The 19,872-nt window shown below is 40.9% G+C and overlaps 1 protein-coding gene across 19 annotated transcripts in view; it reads left to right on the forward strand.

Moving 5' to 3' along the window:
- Positions 1 to 10,657: 10,657 nt before the first annotated feature.
- Positions 10,658 to 19,872, forward strand: part of Phf21a (PHD finger protein 21A) — a 188,582-nt gene continuing 179,367 nt past the window's right edge. For 5 of the 19 annotated variants that reach the window (XM_078046133.1, XM_078046129.1, XM_078046139.1 and 2 more), the window contains exon 1: positions 10,660 to 11,196. The gene's annotated coding sequence lies outside the window, so the exon portion shown is untranslated. The other 14 variants (XM_078046130.1, XM_078046135.1, XM_078046132.1 and 11 more) reach the window with 6 other exon arrangements.

Genomic DNA, 19,872 nt, shown 5'->3' on the forward strand with positions numbered 1-19,872 from the left:
CTCTGCACCACATAAAAAATAAAACAAAAATATTGTGTCCACCTGCAACTGGAAAATAAATATTAAAAAAAAAAGCTAACTGCACTTGAAAAGGCAGAACATTATAGATTCAAAGCTTTGGAAACTATTACCAGTTCAAATCCAATCAGGGATGAGACGATATTTCTCTGAAATTATGATCGGTAAAATAAAAATGAAAACTTTAATGTGAATATTAAATCTAAAAAAAAAATCTAAACCCACCCTCTCTTTTTTAAACAGTGCTGGTATTGAACCCAGGGCCTTTGCACATGGTAGGTAAAGTGCTTTACCAATGAGCTACAAGCCCCTAAGAGTTCACTTTTAAAAACTGGAAACCGAGCGCACTTGCATGACCTACTATCACATTTTGTCTGCTTTCTCACTTTTTTTTTGGTTATTCATGTCTCAGGCCGAAACATTTTTCTTTAAAACAACATTTTCGTAAATCGACTTAGGTTTCAATAACATATGAACATAAAAGCGCCGTGTTAATGTTGTCATACTCTCGGTTGGTTTTGCTCTGTGATCTTTTTGGTTGTGCCTAAGCTGCTGAGGCGAGGACATTCTGGGATGAAATGAGCTGTCTTTAGGCACAGTTAGTAACAAAGCTTAGGTTTGGGCATTTCAGCGTGGAATGGATCTGTTCCCATCAACCCACTGACGTTTATCAAAGGAAATATAATATTCATCCAGATTGGAATTGGAATGAGTTTTTCTTTTCTATTAGATGAACAGCAACAACACAATGTACTTGGAAAAATAATAAGTTTGAGCTTATGCTAATTGAGAAACTAGTATTAAAATAAAGTGGTTTTGGCTCCAACACCTGCACCTTCTGGGAGTGAAACATCCCCAATCGGCTATTGGAAAATACTTCTTCTTCTTCTTTTTAATTCACACCCTCAATATGTTGGGAGAACATAATATTGCTTTAGTCTACTTCTCTGCTATCTCCATGCGCTTCTTAGATCCTAGCCTGCTGCTGCTGCTGCCTCTGGTTTTGTTCACCAACCCAGACAGTGTGATAGTATTATCTTAAACTAAAATTAGAATTTCGCTAATTCCCTACCTTTCAAGTACAGCACACTCTTCAGGAAGCTCATTCCTTTGCAACTTCTATCTCATCACTTCTCTGTAAGCAAAGAGGGAGGACAGAGCGGATGGCAGGCCCATTTTACAGATGGGGACAGTATGGACTGAGTCCCTCCCACCTCCTCAACGACATTGTGCTGACTGGTTTTATTTACATAACAAATGCAAACACAGATGGTCCACCTCTGTTTAGTTCCGCGGACCGCTGTAGCTACAAAGATACTTGGAGTCTAAAGTTTTTGAGCTCTGAGAATATTGAAAACATTTATTATTTTTGTTTGTTTAGACTGAGTCTCGCTTTGTTGCCTAGCTGGTCTCAAACTCCTGGGTTCAAGTAATCCTCCCGCTTCAGCCTCCCAGGTACCTAGGACTAAGACGTGGGTCACTCTACCTGATTTTATAATTTAAATCCTTCTAACATTGCCATCTGTGGGGAAATAATTTCCCATTTACAGATGAAGAACATGAGGCCAACGAGAAAGTAGATTGGATTTAAAAGGCAAAAATAAAATCTAGGCCTTCTGCTTCTCCATTCCCACTACTTTGGGGTGCGGTTCTTCCATGTCTTCTGGCTTAGAAGTGTACAGTTGGCTAGTTTAACGTTAATGGGTGTCAGGTTCATCTAAAGAGCATGACCTTAGTATGTAAATTATTCAGGAATGAGGTTGATGTGACTATTTATAGGTCATAAATCAGTTATAAACTCAGAAATTTGAGAACAGGCGCCTAAATAGGGAGGCCATTGTTATCTATTTAGGGCTTAATTTAAATATGCAGAGCTGGGTCTGATCATGAACATCTCCAATCTCAGGGGCTCAGGAAGCTGAGGCGGGAGGATGGCAAGTTCAAAGCCAGACTCAGCAACTTAGCAAGGCCCTAAGCAATTTGGCAAGAACCTGTCTCAAAATAAAAAAATAAAATGGGCAGGGATGTGGTTCAGTGGTTAAGTGCCTCTCAGTTCAATTCGTGGTACTAAAAAAAACAAACAAGTAAATAAATAAGTAAACAAATATGAAGGGCTAAAATGAGGCATAATTTCATATCTGATACCCTTTTCTCTGGGTGCTGGGAGAAGCAGATAGAAGAGGTGCATTAATTATAGCAAGACATCAGAGCTGAATCTAGGTAAGACAAAATAGATTTCCCTCTTGAGAAACTTCCAAACAGTTGGTAATGGTGGCCTGATGCACATACTGTGTTGAGAAGGATTCTGAGGCCAAGTTCAGGCTCTGGGAAAACCACAGGCCATGGATTGCCATCCTGGCCTGGCTGTTTCATACCCTTTCCCCATCAGTTAGAGATGCTTCATGTACACGAGAACACCAGGTCTCATTTATTCACCATAATTGTCCTGCTAAATTTTATATGCTGAAATATCTCCTGCCACCAATCAAGGAAAGAGATACCGAATTGTCTCCTTTCAAAGACCCTTTGAGCAATAATAAGCCATTTACAAGATGGAGATAATGAAGAAGAAATAAGAGAAATCCAAAGGTCCAGCTGTGACAAATCAGGTCACCGACTGGATTTCAGGGAGCTTCTTGTTGCCATGTCCCAGAGGGGGAGCCTCCTCAGCCACGTGGGGGATCTGAGACAAGGTCTGCCTCTGTTGTTTTTTTCCTTTCGCTGCATCTCTTTCTCTCAAACAGTGTTCAAGTGGATTCAAGAGCACAACTACCTCTTCTTTCAGTGTGGAGGGGATGCCGATGCCGGGCCGGAAGATACATATTTGAGGTCATTCGAAAGCTGTTAGGTGCTGCAGTGGTTTGGTCCTGGAGAAAGCCCCCAAGGAATCAACCTGCTTGAATGCACAGGCCTTTCAGGATTCGGGGCCCACATCACACAAACCGTCACTCAGACCTTCCTCTGGTCTCTGAGCAAATCAGGTCACGTCCTGTTGGGATGCCAGGCACACTCCTGTGGCTTTCTGTTCAGAGCTGTACTATCTTCACAGCTATTCGGTTCGTCACCCTGCCTGCCACCTCCACATAACCCTGCTTTCTGGTCTGAGTCCTGGGGCCCTGGGACAGCACCCCTTAGCTATTCTGATTCAGCTCCACTGAAGAGGAAAGTTTCCTTTCTTTTTTCTAAAAAGCATTCTTGAGGTCTCCAGACCTTCCTTCCTGTGGTCCTTGGGGGTATCATCCTAAATGGATAATGATTTACTATTATGGGGAGCTTAAGTGCCAAACTAGTTCAAACCTATACAAGTATTCATTTAATTCTGACAACAATCCGTTATTATCCCATTTAACAAATGAGAAGACTGAGGCACTTGAAGTAAATCATCCAAGATCATATACTAGTGATAGATTGTAATATGACTTTGGCAATCTGATTCCAATTTATCTTTTTTTTTCTTTAAGTTTTCAATGGACCTTTATTTTATTTACTTATAGGCAGTGCTGAGGATCGGATCCAGTGCCTTGCATATGCCAAGCAAGTGTGTTACTGCTGAGCCCCAGCCTCAGCCCCTCCAATTTATCATTTTGCAATATCTCCATTTGATAAATAAAAACCACATTTGCATCTTAAAGACAGTTACTATCTGATCTGGAAAATCCTCACTATCTTCTTTCAAATTCATGATACTCCTTTCTTATCTCTCCTGAATAATATAAAATATATGTTTATTATGGAATTCTCTAACCTTCAAAAACACCCAGTGAGAACATAGGTATGTTTGTTCTGTGAAAATTGACCAAAATGTATAACCTGTGATTTGTGCACTTCTCTGTGTGAATGTTATTACTTCAATGAAAAGTTCACATAAAAATATTCCAGATCCCTTTACTTAGAAAACACTCCCTGTACCCCATTTGAGGATGTGATGAAATAGGTGAATTCTACAACAGCACCTAGTCAGATTTAAATGTTCAGGACTCAACAAATGTTGTGCTAGCTATGCAGAGGTTGTGAAAAACTTATTAGAACATTATTTCAATGAGAAGAAGAGAACCTTATATTATGGCAACAAACCTGTGCCCTAACCAATATAACTTGGAAGACAGAAGGTCACATTTTCCAGTTTAATGCTAACTTTCCCTGGGTTGGAATTGGGGAAACAACATTTATAAAAGGGTTTTGCTCCTATCAATGTGCTAATTAGTGCTTTAGGTTTCTCAGTGTCAATGTTCATGGAAGACAAATAATTGATATGTATTTGTGCAATGTAATACAATTTGCCAAAGGACTAAAATGACATTTATCAATGTCATTGACACACACACTACCTCACTTAACAGTTGTAAGAACTCTCTAAAGGTACACGATTATTTCTGCATTTTGCACATAAGGAAACCTAGGCTTAACCCATCTCATCATTTACCCAAGGTCAACATCAATGTTCCTAATTCCTCAAGAATGAGCCCTGCTCCTTTCTGTGAACAGCTCAGACCCCCCTCAATCCAGTTGTTTAAGGATTTTTTGTTTTCCCCATCTTGGTCAAGTAATCAGGCCCAGAGAGATAAAATGATTAGTTAGACATTTGCAGAACCCAGACCCAGGCTCAGGTACTTGGACTCCAAATCTGGTGACGCCTAACACTAGATAATACCTTTGCTCAGGCCCGCAGTGTAATTTATTTATGTTGATACGAGATAAACTAAAGGTGGAAATAACGACATAATCAAATTCTTTCGACATCCCCAGTCTTGGAAGATTTCCCTGTGATACTTTTAAGAGTTCAGTAGCTTTAAGGCACTCGTGTCTACAGCTCTGATTGTGACCATTTTAGTTTTTAGTGACAGGTTCAACCTAGGCCTCCTGATCTGCATCACTTTTGGAAAAGAAATCGGGGCTGTGCTTCTAGACAGTAGAGTCACAGACACCCAAAAGCATATGTGCATCATCCATAGCATCTGATCTAGTTCAGAGGCTCTCAACTCTGTCACCCCAGCCCCAATCTAGGTGAGATTTTATACTCCTCCCATCACCCCGTTCACACACACAGGAGGCATTTGGTGATATCTAGAGATATGTTGGGTTGTCAAACTGTGGGGAAGCTACCCCTGGAGCTGGTGAGCACGGGCCAAAAGATGCTGAACATCCTACAGTGTCCCCGACAACACAACAACAAAATTGCCTGGCCTAGAAGGTCAACGGTGCCTGTGTTGAGGAGCCCTGGTCTAGTTAACGCTATTAGATGCACCTGAAAATCACTTAGGATAAAATTGACCTTGGAGTTCATGTTGAAGTAATGAAATTGGAGGTATTCTTCAGAGAGTAGACTGCTTATCCACCAATATTTATTTATTTACAAGTCACACCTGGCTTTTTTCCAGTTATGATTTTGGCTTACTATAAAACAGTTAAAGTGAAGATTTTTTTTTAAAAAAAGACCAGAAACCACTGAGACAGAGAAACTGGGGATTTACTGTCATAATTCTTTAAAAATCACATTGATATGCCTCCTCTACTTATTTAAGTGCTTTGTTGGTATGAGCCAGGTTTTCATTTATTCCAGCCCAATAAGAGTTAGAAAAAACGACCTGGTGAGTTCCAATAGTTACCTCCCTGCCTCAGCAAAGAAGTAGGACCCTCAGGTTTTCAGAGTCTTCTTTAGACTGACCTTTTAAAAGAGAATGGGAGACTTTTCAGCCTGGAGCCGAAAAAAGGATAGTGAAAAGGGGAGGGGAGCCAGATTGGATGAGAAAACTGTCAATTAGTCCTTTGGTGGGTGGGCTATTGCTTTCTTTGAAATACTGTCAAATTCCAATACATCAGAGATAATATGCACAAATATAAGTAAAAAAAAATACTTAATATTGGGCTGGGGTTGTGGCTCAGTGGCAGAGTGCTTGCCCAGTACATGTGAGGCACTGGGTTTGATCCTCAGCACCACATAAAAAATAAAAATAAATAAATTAAATAAAGCTATTAAAAAAAAGGGGTTAGTACTTAATATCTGAGAGTCCACTCTTAGTACAAAACTGTAAATGAGGAAATTAAGGGAAAACTTCTTTAATTGTTTTTATTACTGTAAATAATGCCTGTTATATTTTTTATATATTTAGTGTGTATGTATGAGTGTGTGTGAAGTTAGCTGTTCTATCTTTTTTTTTTTTTTCCTGCAGGGCTGGGGTCAAACCCAAGACAATGTGCATACCAGGGAAGTGCTCCACCACTGAGTTGTTCCCCAGCCCTGTCTTATCATTTTGAATAATAAATTTTGTTATCACTAGAATCCCAATGTTAATTAAATATTTTCTATCAAAATGTTATTTAAATTCCTACCTCTTATCTTACAACAAAAATTAATAAATGTAACCAGGAATAAATGTTAAAAAGAACCAGAAACCATAAAAACGCAAGAAGAAAACTATAAGTACTTTTCTAATTTTGAAGTTTGATGACCTCTTGAAGCATAGAACAGAAGGCAGGAACATAGAGGAAAATGCTGATAGATTTGACTACTTTTATAAAAATTAAACTGTATATCTGATATCTAAAAACTTTCAAAATTTGAGTTTTATTTGGCTGAAAATGATTTTGATAGTGATTACATGGATTTCTTAGGGGGTGGTAGTAACTAGATAACAGGAGAGGTCTAACTTATTGTGCATCTACTATCATTATGCCATTTTATTTATTTATTTTGCAGTGCCTGGGATGGAATCCTAGGCCTTACATATCCTAGGCAAGGGCTCTCTCACTGAGCTATATCACCAGACTGCCTATGCCACTCATTTCTAAAAGTTGCATGACTTACCTCAAAGGAGCTTTTGGTAGTAATCTTTCTGTTTCCAGCTTATTTCTGGGGTTTTCATTAAATATATGAATTATCTTTTCTTCCCTTTAGCACTTATGCCATTCAATCATTACAACAATTCTGCAAGATATTATCTTTATTCTGACAAACACCAAAGTTCAGAGAGCCTAAGTGTTTTGCCCAAGGCCACATAGCAGTATACACCCACAAAGTGACCTGAGTCAGATACAAAGATGCATAGGGCATAAGACCCACTAAAATTTACCACAATTCCAACCTTACAACCTTTAATGAACTTGAGACCCTGAACCCTATATACTACAACTGTCAAGATATTGGGATGCCACCTGTTCAGCTTCTCCAAAGTTATATTAACTCAGAAAAATAAATCTGTGGACACAGGAAAAGATGTGTTATGTAGTTCTATGTCCCAGATATTTTACATGAATTATTTCATTCAGTCCTTTCAATGGCCCTTGAAACTCTTTTTTTTTTTTTTTTTTTTTTAAATCAAACCCAGGCCTTGATCTTGTTAAACTAAGCACAGGCCCTACCACTGATCTATTATCTCCCCCACCCACCCCAACAACTACATTGTACAAAATAGGAGAACACAGGCTCTGAGAAGTGAAGTAACTTGTCCACATTGCCTTAGTTGAAACAGAGATACTTTTTAGGTCTCAGAATCCATGTCTGAATGATTCCACTCTGCTTCACCCTCCCAGAGTGGGGAAGACTATATAAATGGAAACATGACCTATCAAAGAATCACAAGCTACAGTATCCTTCTCCATAAAGTTTGGTAGTTATAGGAGTTTTAGACATTAAACAGTTGATATTTTAGTAAAGTGTAAATATTTGGAATAGGACTTTCCATGATATTGACACCTGATTGTTGTACCAAGAACCCTCTGGTAGAAGTTCAATAGCTATTCAACTTTAGTCTTCTGTAGCAGGGATGGGCAAATTACAGCCTATGAGTCCAATCCTGCCCGTTTTTGTAAGACCCCACAAGCAAAAATGCTTTTTTTAAACTTTTTTTTTTTTTTAAATTGCTGGGGGTCTGCTCAGTGATAAGAGTGCTCACCCAGCACTGAAAAGCAAACAAACAAAACTCTATATTTTTAAAGGTTGAAAAAAATCAAAGTAATATTTTATAACACATGAAAAGTACATAAGATTCAAATGTCAAGGCCCATAAGTAAGCAATTTTTATTAGAACACGGCCAGACACTTTAAAAAGTATTGTATTCTTTCAGAATCTTTAGTGTTATAAGGGCATGGAGTTGAGAAGTTGTGACACATGTTATAGTCTGCAAAGCCTAAGATATTTACTATTTACTTAAAAAAAAGTTTGCTGACTTGTTCTATAGCTAATACACATTCATGTACAATTTGAGTTTCTGGAATTTTTTTTTTCTGTGAAATTCTAAAAAAAGAAAAAAAAAAAAAAGAATTATTCCAGAAAGGACACTAAAGCAGTCTTCCTCTGAAAAAATGTTGACAGCCTGAGATGCTCTGAAATGACACCTTGAGGTTATGGTTCCAGTGAGGGGGTGATCCAGTTTCAAAGGCCCTCTCCCTCACTCATTTTAAACAGTTACCTCAGGATGGTAAAGCTGGGTACCCAACCTGTCCTTCAGTTATTCATCTTGACTGCATTATGGGTTTAGTTTCACAACATTATGAGTTCATCCAGGCTTCCTGAATCATTTATAGGGATTTTCATTTCGCTCTCAAACTCTTATACACTTTCTCTGCTGTGAATTTTTTTAACATAAAGTCAGACTACCAAATGGCCTACACATGTAAAATAAAATTCATACTTTTTAACTTTAAGAAATCAGATTTTTTTTTAAAGAAATGCTTTCTCTTGAGAAGCTTAACTTAATTTTGTAGGTGGTAAAAGTAAGAAAATACCTTCATGTCCAATGATCTCAAAGCACCTCTATGAAAATACATAACAAGGCAAAAAAATATGTGTTTATTTTTAAATACTATTTCTTAGAGGAAATATTATTTAATGGAAAAGATCTGACTAGTACAGATCAAGTCCAAGGCTATTTCTGGTTCTGCAAATGACTCACTTTGACTTTGGGAAAATCATCTCACCACTGTTGCTCTTTATCTGCAAAAACTGGACTTCATGCCTATGGGAGTTGCATGGCTAATCAATGCCTGGAAAATGCGTAGTGGCAGATGCTACAAAAGTGCTGAGCCTTAAAAACAAAACCACCCCCACCCCCCATTTGTATTCAGTTGAGGTTGGGGTTTATTGTTATTTAACATTCGAAGGCCAACACTATGTTAAGTCCAGCGTGCTGCACAGAACAGATAATATCACTGTCCAGATGGGATTTTTTTTTTTTTAGATCTAGGATTTTTTACTTTTTTTCTTTTATTATGTGGGTTATTTTAGAATTCAGTAATACATCGGTACGAAAACACTGAGCTTTAAGTTCAAAACTATCGATTTAAAAATCTAAATAAACCTCTTCCTCCCAAAAAAAAAAAAAAAAAAAAAAGCCCTCCCCCGCCCCGCCAAGAAATCTCTCAAAACAAGAATTCTTGTGATGTTTTTTCTCCTCCCTGCAGTTCTCCATGTTACAGTCCTTGGAGGTAGAATAGGCATAAAATACTTTCACTAATAAAATATGACAAACCGCCGGATTATACGTGGCCGATTCCTAGTGATTGCCCTGCTACACAAAGCAGAAAAGTAAATGCCATCATCCCCCTTAGAACAAAAGAACTTAGGAATAAAAAACATGGAGAGGGGGGAGAAAGCAGCAATAAATAAAGGTGAGCGAAGGACCCCGTCCCCCGCCCCTCCCCGTAGCGAGTGTAGGACTAAGTACGGCTAATAAAGTGGTTCAAGGGTAGTTATTTGGAAAGGGGGCGGGGTGGCGAAGGGAGGGAGCGGGCGAGCGGCGGCCGGGGATTGCATGTTGCATTCGACTTGAGGTTGCATCTTTCTCCTGTTGCCTGGACCACGCTCCCCCATTGCAGTGCTTCCCCATTGCTTCTCCTCGCTCCTGCCCTCGCAGCTTGTTTTCCCCCCTTCAAACTGCTGTTGCACTGGAGGGAGTTGGGGCCGCTCCGGAGCCCCTTTGCAGCTCCCGCCGGCGGGAGGGGTAGTTGGGCTCGGGCCGCGGAGTTGGGGGGGCCGCAGCGGGCTCCGGCCTCGCCTCTGCTGCGGCTGCATGGGAGCCGAGCTGCAGCGCTGCACGGGCCCAGGATTGCGGCGGCCCCGGAGTTTGGCCGCCGCCGCTCCGTGCTCGGCCCCATCACCGCCGCCGCCGCCGCCGCCGCCGCCGCTGCACTGGAGTTTGGCTGCTGCTGCCCTACTTCACTCTAGTTTAGTTTCACTCACTTTACATCCGGGTTTTTTCCCTAGGCAATGGGGGCCGCAGCACACCCCGTTCCTTAGGCAAAGTGAAATAAATTCGCCGCACCGACACGTCAAGTAGTCCGCCCGCCCGAACGCCGCCGCGGGCCCCCGCCGCCCCCCCCGCCGCCGCCCCGCGCCCCCGGGGGAGACCCGCGCGTCCTGGGAGCCGCGGGAGGGGGCACGGGGGCCCGGGCCGACCGCCGTACAACTCCGCCCGTCGGCCCCCTCCCGCCCCGCCGTGCCCCTCTCCCCCGGCGCCTCCACTCCCCCCTCCCTCGTCCCCGCTTTCCCAGCCCAGTCCCTCTCGCCCGGCTCTCGGGAGCGGCGGGGGCGCGCACGGCGGCGGCGGCGGCGGGCCGGCGGGGCCGCGCGGCGGGCTCCCGCGCGGGCGAGTGTGTCTGGGCCTGGGCGGAGGGATCCCCGGGCTGAGGCGGCGGAGGTGCTGCGGCCCGGGGCCGGGTGGTGAATGGGCTGGTGGTGCTCGCTGCTGCTGCTGAGAGGAGGAGGAGGAGGATGAAGAGTTGGGCTTGTTTGTCTCCCACAGTTTCTCTCCTGCTGCTCTGATTCCCACCCCCCATTCCGGCCCGGGGCCTGTGTGTGTCTCTCCTGAAGGAGGAGGAGGCTCCAGTTCCTCCCCCCACCCCCTCCTCCCCACCCCCCCTTGCCTGGGGAAGAGGAGGAAAGAAACAGCCCAGAGAGAGAGAGAGAGTGAGTGAGTGAGAGAGAGAGAGGGAGAGAGAGAGAGAGAGAGGAGAGGAGAGGAGGAGGAGGAGGAGGGAGAAGGGAACAACCTACCATCTTAACACACTAATATCTAAAAAGTGCGAGAGGCCCAGAGCAGCAGCAGAAGCAGCAGCAGCAGCTCCAGCTTCTTCCCTCCCTCCCCATGAAGAAGAGTTCCCTCCTCCTCCTCCTCCTGCTTCTCCTGCTCAGAGTTCCTGCCTCCAGCTGCCAGGGGGGACAGCCAGCCAGCAGCAGGAGGGTGCAGTATCCCAGCTTTTCCATTCTCTCTTCCCACTCTCTTTTTTTTCTTGAGTAGCTCTATTTCCCCTCCCTCCCCCTTCTCCTCTCCCCCTCTCCCTGTCGCCCTCTCTCCCTCTGTCTTGTCTCTGGTGTTTGTCTCTGGGAGGAACGGGGGCTGCCTGCTTGGAGTTTGTTGTGGGGGGAGGTAGGGGGAGGGGAGGGGTGTGTGGGAGGGAGGAGGGAAAGGGGGTGTTCTCGCCAGGACCCCTCAGTCAACTTGAGATTTGAGCAATAACTTCCCCTTCGGGGCGCCCCCCTGCGTGCCCTTCCTATTCCTCCCCCCCGAAAAAAAGACAATGGGAAAACCTCGTCTCCCCCTTCCTCCCCTCTGCCCTCCACCCCTCCCCAGGATAGATTGGAAGTAAGTTTATGAGCAGCCTCGGGAGCCTGGGCGCTGAGTGCAGGGCCGGAGCGGGTGACAGAGGCGGCGCGCCGGGGGTGGCGGGGAGGGGGCGTCACATTGTCCCGGCGGGGGGCCGGCGGGGGGGGGGCGCGGGCGGGGGCGGGGGGCGCGGAGCCTCGGCCGCCCCCTCCGGCTCCCCCTCGGCCCGGGGAGGGTCGCGTGGGCTCTTCCACCCCCCCCCACCCCGGGATGCTGTCGGGGGGAAGTTTTTATTATGGTTATTTATTTAATTTAAAAAAAAATTTTTTTTTTTGGAAAACCATCTTGTTTGATGACTGAGGGATCTGGTTAAAAAAAAAAAAATAAGCTGCGGCTGCTGACGCCGCCGGGCCCGAGTGTGTGTGTGTGTGTGTGTGTGTGTGTGTGTGTGTGTGTGTGTGTGTTGGTGCATTTGTCTTGGGTGGCCGGAGCAGCGTTGGGGAAATTCCGCTTATTCTTCTTCTTCTGCAACTTGTTATTCCGGAGAGTCTGCCTGCACCCCTCACCCCGGGGCCGGCCCTCCCGCAGTCGCCCTCGGCGCCCGCGGCCGTGGGGCGCCCCGGGACCCCGCGCGGGCCGGGCCGGACAGGCCGCTCCGAGAGGGGCCGCGGCCGCCCCTCCCCCCCGTGCCCCCGCCGGGGGGAGGGGCGCGCGGAGTGGGACTCTTTCCGTTTGGTCCAGCCCCGTCGTGCACGCAGTTCCCAACACTTCTCGTCATCCTCTCTCTGCTCTTTATTCTGCTGAGCGGTGCTGCTAGGATTTATTTTTCTTTTTCTTTCTTTCTTTCTTTTTTCTTTTTTTTCCTCCTGACCACGTTCGCGATGGTGGGTAGCAGCAAGGTGGCCCTGGCAGGGGAGGGGTTGATCTCGAGATTGGGCACCGGGCGAGAATGTCTTCTTTCAACTTTGTCTGTGGCTTGCACCCCGGGAGGAGGCCACACGCCGGTTGTGGGGTGTAGATGTGCCGAGAGTGATTTCTAAGTAGTTGAGTTGTTGAGATGAGGGGACGACTGCTAATGGTAGGCAGGTTTTGTTTTCATTGGTGAATCCAGTGTCATCATATTCCGGTCATATGTTGAAATATTCTTTGTTTAGGTCTTGAAGTAGAGGATCTCACCCTGCACGTCCATTTGTGTTGTTTTTAAATGATGTCTCTGGGAGTATGGATTTCTAGAATTTCAAATGTGAGTTAAGGTCCGAGCGTGTTTGGGCCTCAACACTGGCCTTGACAGTGAACTTTGTGGCTATGTTTCAGATTTCAGTGATTTGCCCCATAGCTGGGGTGCTAGTTGTGCATTTTTCTTAATGGTAGGTGTCAAGAATGTAGATATTTGAGCTAGGGAAGTTAGGAAAATTTATATATTAATAATTGATAGTTGAATATTAGAATCAGATTAATTTAGGCTGATGAAAGTTTTTTTTTTTTTTTTTAAAGCAGTTGTGCACTCTAGGAAGGAACCTTTTGATAGGCAACTTTATAGGGGTTCTTTAGAGTGAGGAGCTGGGATATGCCTTTTAGAGGATACTATTCATCAACATCAACATCTGCAGCTATATTGAAGGCCTAGTAAGGGGTCTGAAATTGAGGCTTAAACATACTTCTCAGTGTTTATGTTATTTGTTTACATTTGGTGTTCCTTTACGTGTGGGTAAAAGATATAAATAGGTCAGCTTTTGTTTGGTTTTTGAAGGTTAGCCCACTCCCCTTTCTTCAAAGTTTCACAATTTACTTGGTTTACAGGCTTGTAGGAAACGATTACTACATTTTTACTGGAAATACTATTATTCATTTTAATTTCGGTAAGTGTCTTATTCTCTTCTTCAGTCTTCATTTGTGTATGGAATCTGGGGTGGGGGGCTTAACACAAGTTATTAGGGGCCATTTAAAATGTCCGAAGAATGCATTGGAAATCTCAGAACATCTTTTGATGGCAAAGGGGAAGTTTTTGTGTGCATTTAAACTCATACTTATTAAAAAATATTCTGTACCTAAGACTTCTGTAGATAAATAATTATAAGTGAAGAACATAACAATAGTGTAGAAAATTCTCAAAACACAAACATATGGCCAACTTGTTAAAAACTCCAAGTGCTTTTCTTTTGCTTTTGGTAACATAATAGTATTTGCAGCTGGACTGGCATTACTTGGCTACCCATAATAAAGTCTTTGATGGCATTTTAACTTAGTTTTTAGATAGTTTTGAAAGACTTTATTTTAAGGATGTTGCACTTTGGACTTGGGCAAGTCTTTATGGAACCGGTGATAAGATATCTACCTATGCCATATTTTATTAAGTATAAGTGATGGATGGGGCACTATTTCTTTTAGCTTTGAAGGGTCCATCTTTTTCCTTATTTAATTATCTGGAAGGAGTGGTCACAGAAATACTCTTCTGCTTACCTGAAGATCTCTAAATGATATCCAGCAGGAGGTGCTACAATGAGATAAAGGAAATTTTTGAATTTTGAGGGTCTTAATACTTACTGCAGCTCTACTTAAGCTTCAGCTAAGCAACAGGATTAACACCTTAAAGTTCCAGAAAGATTTTGAGTAAGTCCATTAAAAAATGCCATTAATAAATTTCATTTGCTATTTGAAAATTTTGACCATGTTTTACCTGCTTATGATACTATGCAGAGTAGATTTGTTATTGTGGATAGCTTAAGAATGCTGGGGTTAGGTATAGAGTGCTGTTAGATTTTTTTTTTTTTTTTTGAAGGGGAATGTAATGATGAATTACATTACATTCTTGTAATGATGAATGAGGGGTTGAACACATTTTTAAAACGTGCATTTATAATAAACAAAAATCATTGGTATGATGTGGGTTTTAAGCCTTGTGATCTTTTCTATAATAATAATATAAATAGGATGTAGAGTAGTTGAGATTTTTGGAAAGAAGGATCTGTGGGAAAAAAATTTTAGATTGTGTGTGTGTATGTTCTTGAATCTTTGGACAGTGATTCTAAGATAGAGAGCTTCTTAGGCACTCAACTTTATAAATACATATGGTTGATGTATTTAAGTTGGTCTCTACAAGTTGAGATCCTTGAACTATAGTAAAGTTACATTTGTGGGTATAGATCATTGCTGACAATGGCTTAGTTAAAACTTAACAAAAACTGCATAAAGACCAAGTAACTACTTTAACAGTTTCATAGCATTTGCAGCATATGGTCCTTTGAAACTCTGTGTTAGTGAATTATCAGGGGCAATAATCATGCTACTGTGGTTGCTTGTAAAGTTTTATATCAAAGTTTTAAAAACTTGGAAATGTATAGAAAATGTAGTGAACCTGCTTTGTGTTTTGTCTTTTTTGTAGGCATACTATACTGCTTTCTTAGTATGATCAAATTAGGTAAGACATATGAAAGTTCTTTGTAAATTTTAAGAAGCCATGCAGATAGTTGTTGGGATAGATAGCCAATTAATACATAAACAGAACTTATATCTTAAAATGCTAACTTTCTCCCTATCAGTTGGGAAATTAATGCATTAAAAGTGCACCCTGGACACTTCATGAATTTTTGTTTTTTAAATACTGCTGTGGTTACCAAAAATCTCTTTGTTATAGTTTTGAATCTTTGTTTAAAAAATACTGCCTAGGCAGTTTACCATAATTAAAAAAAAGTCCATTTTTCCTTTTTAAGATCTTAAGAAATATAAATCCCCATTACTGTTTTTCTTCCTTTCTTCATTGATGTAATAGTAGTTGATTTTTAGTGAGTGTTTAAGTTCCTTATCTCTTCTTTAGATTGTTAATAACACACAGAGTAATAGATGTCATGGCTCAAGTTTTGATTGACTTTGGGAACTTTCTGAAAAATTCTTACTGACTTAAGCTTTCAACCTTGTTTCACAGTGAAAATATGTGCATCTGTATGCATTAGTATTAGGTATATGTGTGTATCATTTTTGCTTTTCTATTTTAGAAGGATGCACGGGGAAATGACTACTCATATCTAGAGGAGTGCACTGAAATATTTTTGTGTAAAAATAACCCAGAAGTTTAAACCTTGAGTTGTGGCTTTCTTCATAGACTTCTGCTCATAGTTTTGGAACAGAAAATTAAAAAACAAAGCAAAACAAAACAAAAAAATTATCCAAACCAAAATATAGCTAATTGGGAATCCTTCTTTTCATGAATATATCAAAAGGTATAGTATCTTAAATTTTAGAAGTGACTATTTTTTGTGAGATAGCCCCAATTAGAAGATAAATATAGAAACGTTCTTCTCTGAAGGGTCAGAAAAACATTTAACTGTTTAAATAAAAATGAAACCTTAAGTGTGATATTGACTGTTATGCCACAGTGAATACTAAAATTTTTTGTTAAGAAATGCTGAAGTTGGGCTAGGGATGTGGCTCAAGCGCTCGCCTGGCATGTGGGGGGGTGCGTGACATGCTGGGTTCGATCCTCAGCACCACATAAAATAAAGATGTTGTGTCCACTGAAAACTGAAAAATAAATATTAAAAAATTCTCTCTCTCTCTCTCTTTCTCTCTCTCTCCCTCTCCCTCTCTCCTCTCTCTCTCTCTCAAAAAAAAAAAAGAAATGCTGAAGTTAAAGTTATATTAATGTGCTGTTAAATTTTGTATCCTTAGTATTTTATCGTGATAGGCTTTTGTATTACTATTCAAAAGGAGAATGGAAGGGATTAGAGTTTTAGGTCTCTGACCTTTGACAGACCTTTTATATCTATATTGAGGACTGTTTTCTTGAAACATGTTTGGATTTTCATATTATTTTGTGCTGGGAAATATTTGTGATTTGTGTACATGACTTAAGAAATGTACAGGAACTCCTGTACATGAGCTTTTTTTTTTTTGTGTGTGTGTGTGTGTGTGTGTGTGTGTGTGTGTTGGGGTAGGCCTAAGTATTCATTAGGAGCATAGCAATACATTTTAATCACATTAGTTTACTAGATGGATCTTTTTTCTGCTTTGGGATTTTTTTTTTTTTAAGTGGTAATAAGTTAACTGCTTTAAATTTTTGGTACTGGAGATTGAACTCAGGAGCACTCAACCACTGAGCCACATCCCTAGCTCTATTTTGTATTTAAAGAGAGAGTCTCATTGAGTTCCTTAGCGCCTTGCCTCTGTAAGGCCTCCTGAGCCGCTAGGATTACTGCGCCTGGCTCTGATAAGTATTCCTTAAAGAGTAAGTTTTTCTTTTTGGATGTTTGTATGTATGTATAACCATACCTTTTTGTAGGCTTTCATGTAATTCTTATTCATGCATTAAATTTTTGAATATTTGTCTTCTATGAGAATATTTTAAGAGACTTTAAGAATGATGTTCCTAACCAGGTGCGGTAGTGTGTGTCTGTAATTCCAGTGACACTGGAGACTGAGACAGGAAGGTTTTAAGTTCAAGGCCAGCCTGAGTAACTTAGACCCTCAGCAACTTAGAGAGACCCTGTCTCAAAATAAAAAATAAAAAAGACAAATTGTAGCTCAATGGTAAAGCTGGATTCAATCAATCCTTAGTACTATAAAAAGAAAAAATGAGAAGAAAAAAAAAAAAGAAAGAAAAATAACATTCCTGTTACCTGACTACCAATTAATTCTTCCACTGGAAGTGGTGGTGGTGAACTCTAGAGACCCTTATAGTTCAGTCATTTTGGGGACTTTTCCAAAGCAACTTTCTTACACCAAATTCTTGTATGGCATTTTGAATACTCCTCCTCCACTTACCTTTTTCCGTGCAAATTACCCCCACTCCCCACATTTTTTTTTTTAATAAAAAAGTTAGTGAGTCTCAATTGAAGGACATTCTTTCTTATATTTTGGAATCAGCTATAGAAATGTTTTCTGCTTTTTAAAGCATACAAGAAGGTAGGTGTGGTGTTAGGCGCACCTTCAGTCCCAGCTTCTCAGGAGGCTGAGGCAGGACGATCACTTGAGCCCAGGAGTTTGAGGCCAGCTTGGGTATCATGGTAAGACCCTGTCTGAAAATAATACAAGACCAAAAAAACAAAACAAACAAAAACCCCACAAAAAACAAATAATAACAACCCATACCCCAAAATAACAACAACAAAACAACAATAAAGTAGACAAGAAAGTGAACCAGTAATATGGAGATAGGAAGGGGACGAAGCCTAATAGGTTGATGATCTGGGCTTTATTTTGACTTGCTTTGTGGGCCTAACGGAAAAAACATAACTTAAACACAGAAGCCAAAAAGATGGGTTTTGTTTTATTGTTTTGGCTGCATTGAGAATACAAACTGTCAGTACTTGAGGAGAAGGAGCAGCAGAAAGGAATTGATTTTCTTCTGCTGCAGATCCAAGTATTGTTAACCATGTGCATCTCCAAAGCGACATACTTACAAATCAAACAGTAGTTGGTTCTTTCACTCAATTAACAGAACCTTAAGCTGGTTTAAAAAAAAAAAATTAACTTAAGTACCCAAAACTTCAGGGAAATGATAGTAATTTCTTGATAAAAGTGGGTGATAGTAACCATGGCAACTGGTTACTCTGGCCTTATGGACAGTATGTTGTATTGATGAAGCTTCAGATCCTTTAGTAGCCTGTCACTTTTATGGTGAAATGTAGTAGCATGTGTTGCAGGTGATTTTTAGCTGGATTGTGTTAAATCTGTGTGCCAGCTTATCTTTCCTTGTTAGGAATTTCTTGGACTGTATTCCATAGCATGTTTGTGAAGGTGCTGTTGCCTGAAAATAACCCACCACCTGTGTTAGGCCTCCTGATGCAGATTGCACTTAGTTCTTTCCCAGCCTCCTTCCAGTGTTTTGCAGAAAATAGGGATATATGTAGGAACTGAGTATACATAAATTACACGTCAAACTTAGCTTGGGTTTGGACATGTTATTAATAGTTTAAAAATATCTTTTGTGTTTTCTGAAGAGGTCAGTGAAAAAAAGAAAGGGCCTGTAGTCAGAATATTTTATTCTAACTGTTCTTTCCAGAAATATAAGTGTGTATGCTTGTAGAGAATAGGGCTGAGGAATGGAGGGCATGAATATGGAATAAGATCTAACAAAAGAGGATCTTTAGTATTTTTTGTTTTTATGGTGGTGGTATATAGATAGATCACTATAAAAATGTATTTCCTTATGGGAAGTATTAGACTATGGGAAATGTTTGCTTATAAGAATTTTCTTCCAGAAAAATTATGTATAAAACATATTTTAAACAACTCTTAAAAGGAAACCTGGTAAAATAATTTTGGGGAGAGAGGATAGAGAATATTGAAATGGATACAAAGTTTAAAAAAGTTTCAAAAAATTTATTTTCATAATAGTAAATCTCTTTGCTTTTAATGCTTATCCTGTATAAGGTTTTTGTAATGTAGAAATGTTAATATTAATTGATACTTCTTCCAGTGTGCCAGAGAAACTGCCTAGAACAGAAAATAAATCAGATCTAAATTTGACTAAACCCTGATTGTAAGATCTAGTCAAATTGCGCTAGGTAGTTTTCAGACTTTCTTGAAACTTGCTGTTAGAGTGAAGTGGTTCTTACTACAAGTCCCAAGGTGCATTGCAGTTTTTGCTTAACTTCAGATTAGAGCATTGCATTCTGGGATCTGTAGTTGATTTGAGCAGCACCGGGAACCCTCCCTTCTTGTCTACTCCATTTTATACACAGCTTCCCAAGTCTCTAAGAACTTTTTACTAAGTAAAGTTTGATTAATAATACTATGATTATTTTGCTTCTGAAATTCGAAAGAGAATCTTAAGAAGCATTCCAGTGCTGTTATTTACCTTAGATGAGTTTATTGTGTTTTTTAATCAGCTGCTATAAGATTTATATGTAAAATAACATTTACATAAATTCAAAATGACTTAGCAATTGCAAGTAATTTTTATGTGTGTGGTGAAATAGGTCACTTTATGATTAATAACCTTGGTGTTTGCTAGTGTGGGCATTAGAAGTCTCTTATTGTCAGGCATGATTTGTCTTCGTCTCCTATTTTTTTTCCTCCAAGGGGACAATTATTTAGTAAGTTGGATATAAGGAGTTCAGAATTGTGTGATTGTTCTCTATAATAGTGTCAACATCTTGCCAGGCATGGTGGTTTGCACCTGTAATCCCAGTAGCTCAGGAGGCTGAGGCAGGAGGATTGCAAGTTCAACGTCTGCCTCAGCAAAAGCAAGGTGCTAAGCAACTCAGTGAGACCCTGTCTATAAATAAAATACAAAATAGAGTTTGGGATGTGGTTCAGTGGTTGAATGCTCCTGAGTTCAATCCCTGGTACCAAAAAAACCCCAATTCCTGAAAG

The sequence above is a fragment of the Ictidomys tridecemlineatus genome, chromosome 4, assembly GCF_052094955.1.
Source record: "Ictidomys tridecemlineatus isolate mIctTri1 chromosome 4, mIctTri1.hap1, whole genome shotgun sequence".
Taxonomy (NCBI): domain Eukaryota; kingdom Metazoa; phylum Chordata; class Mammalia; order Rodentia; family Sciuridae; genus Ictidomys; species Ictidomys tridecemlineatus.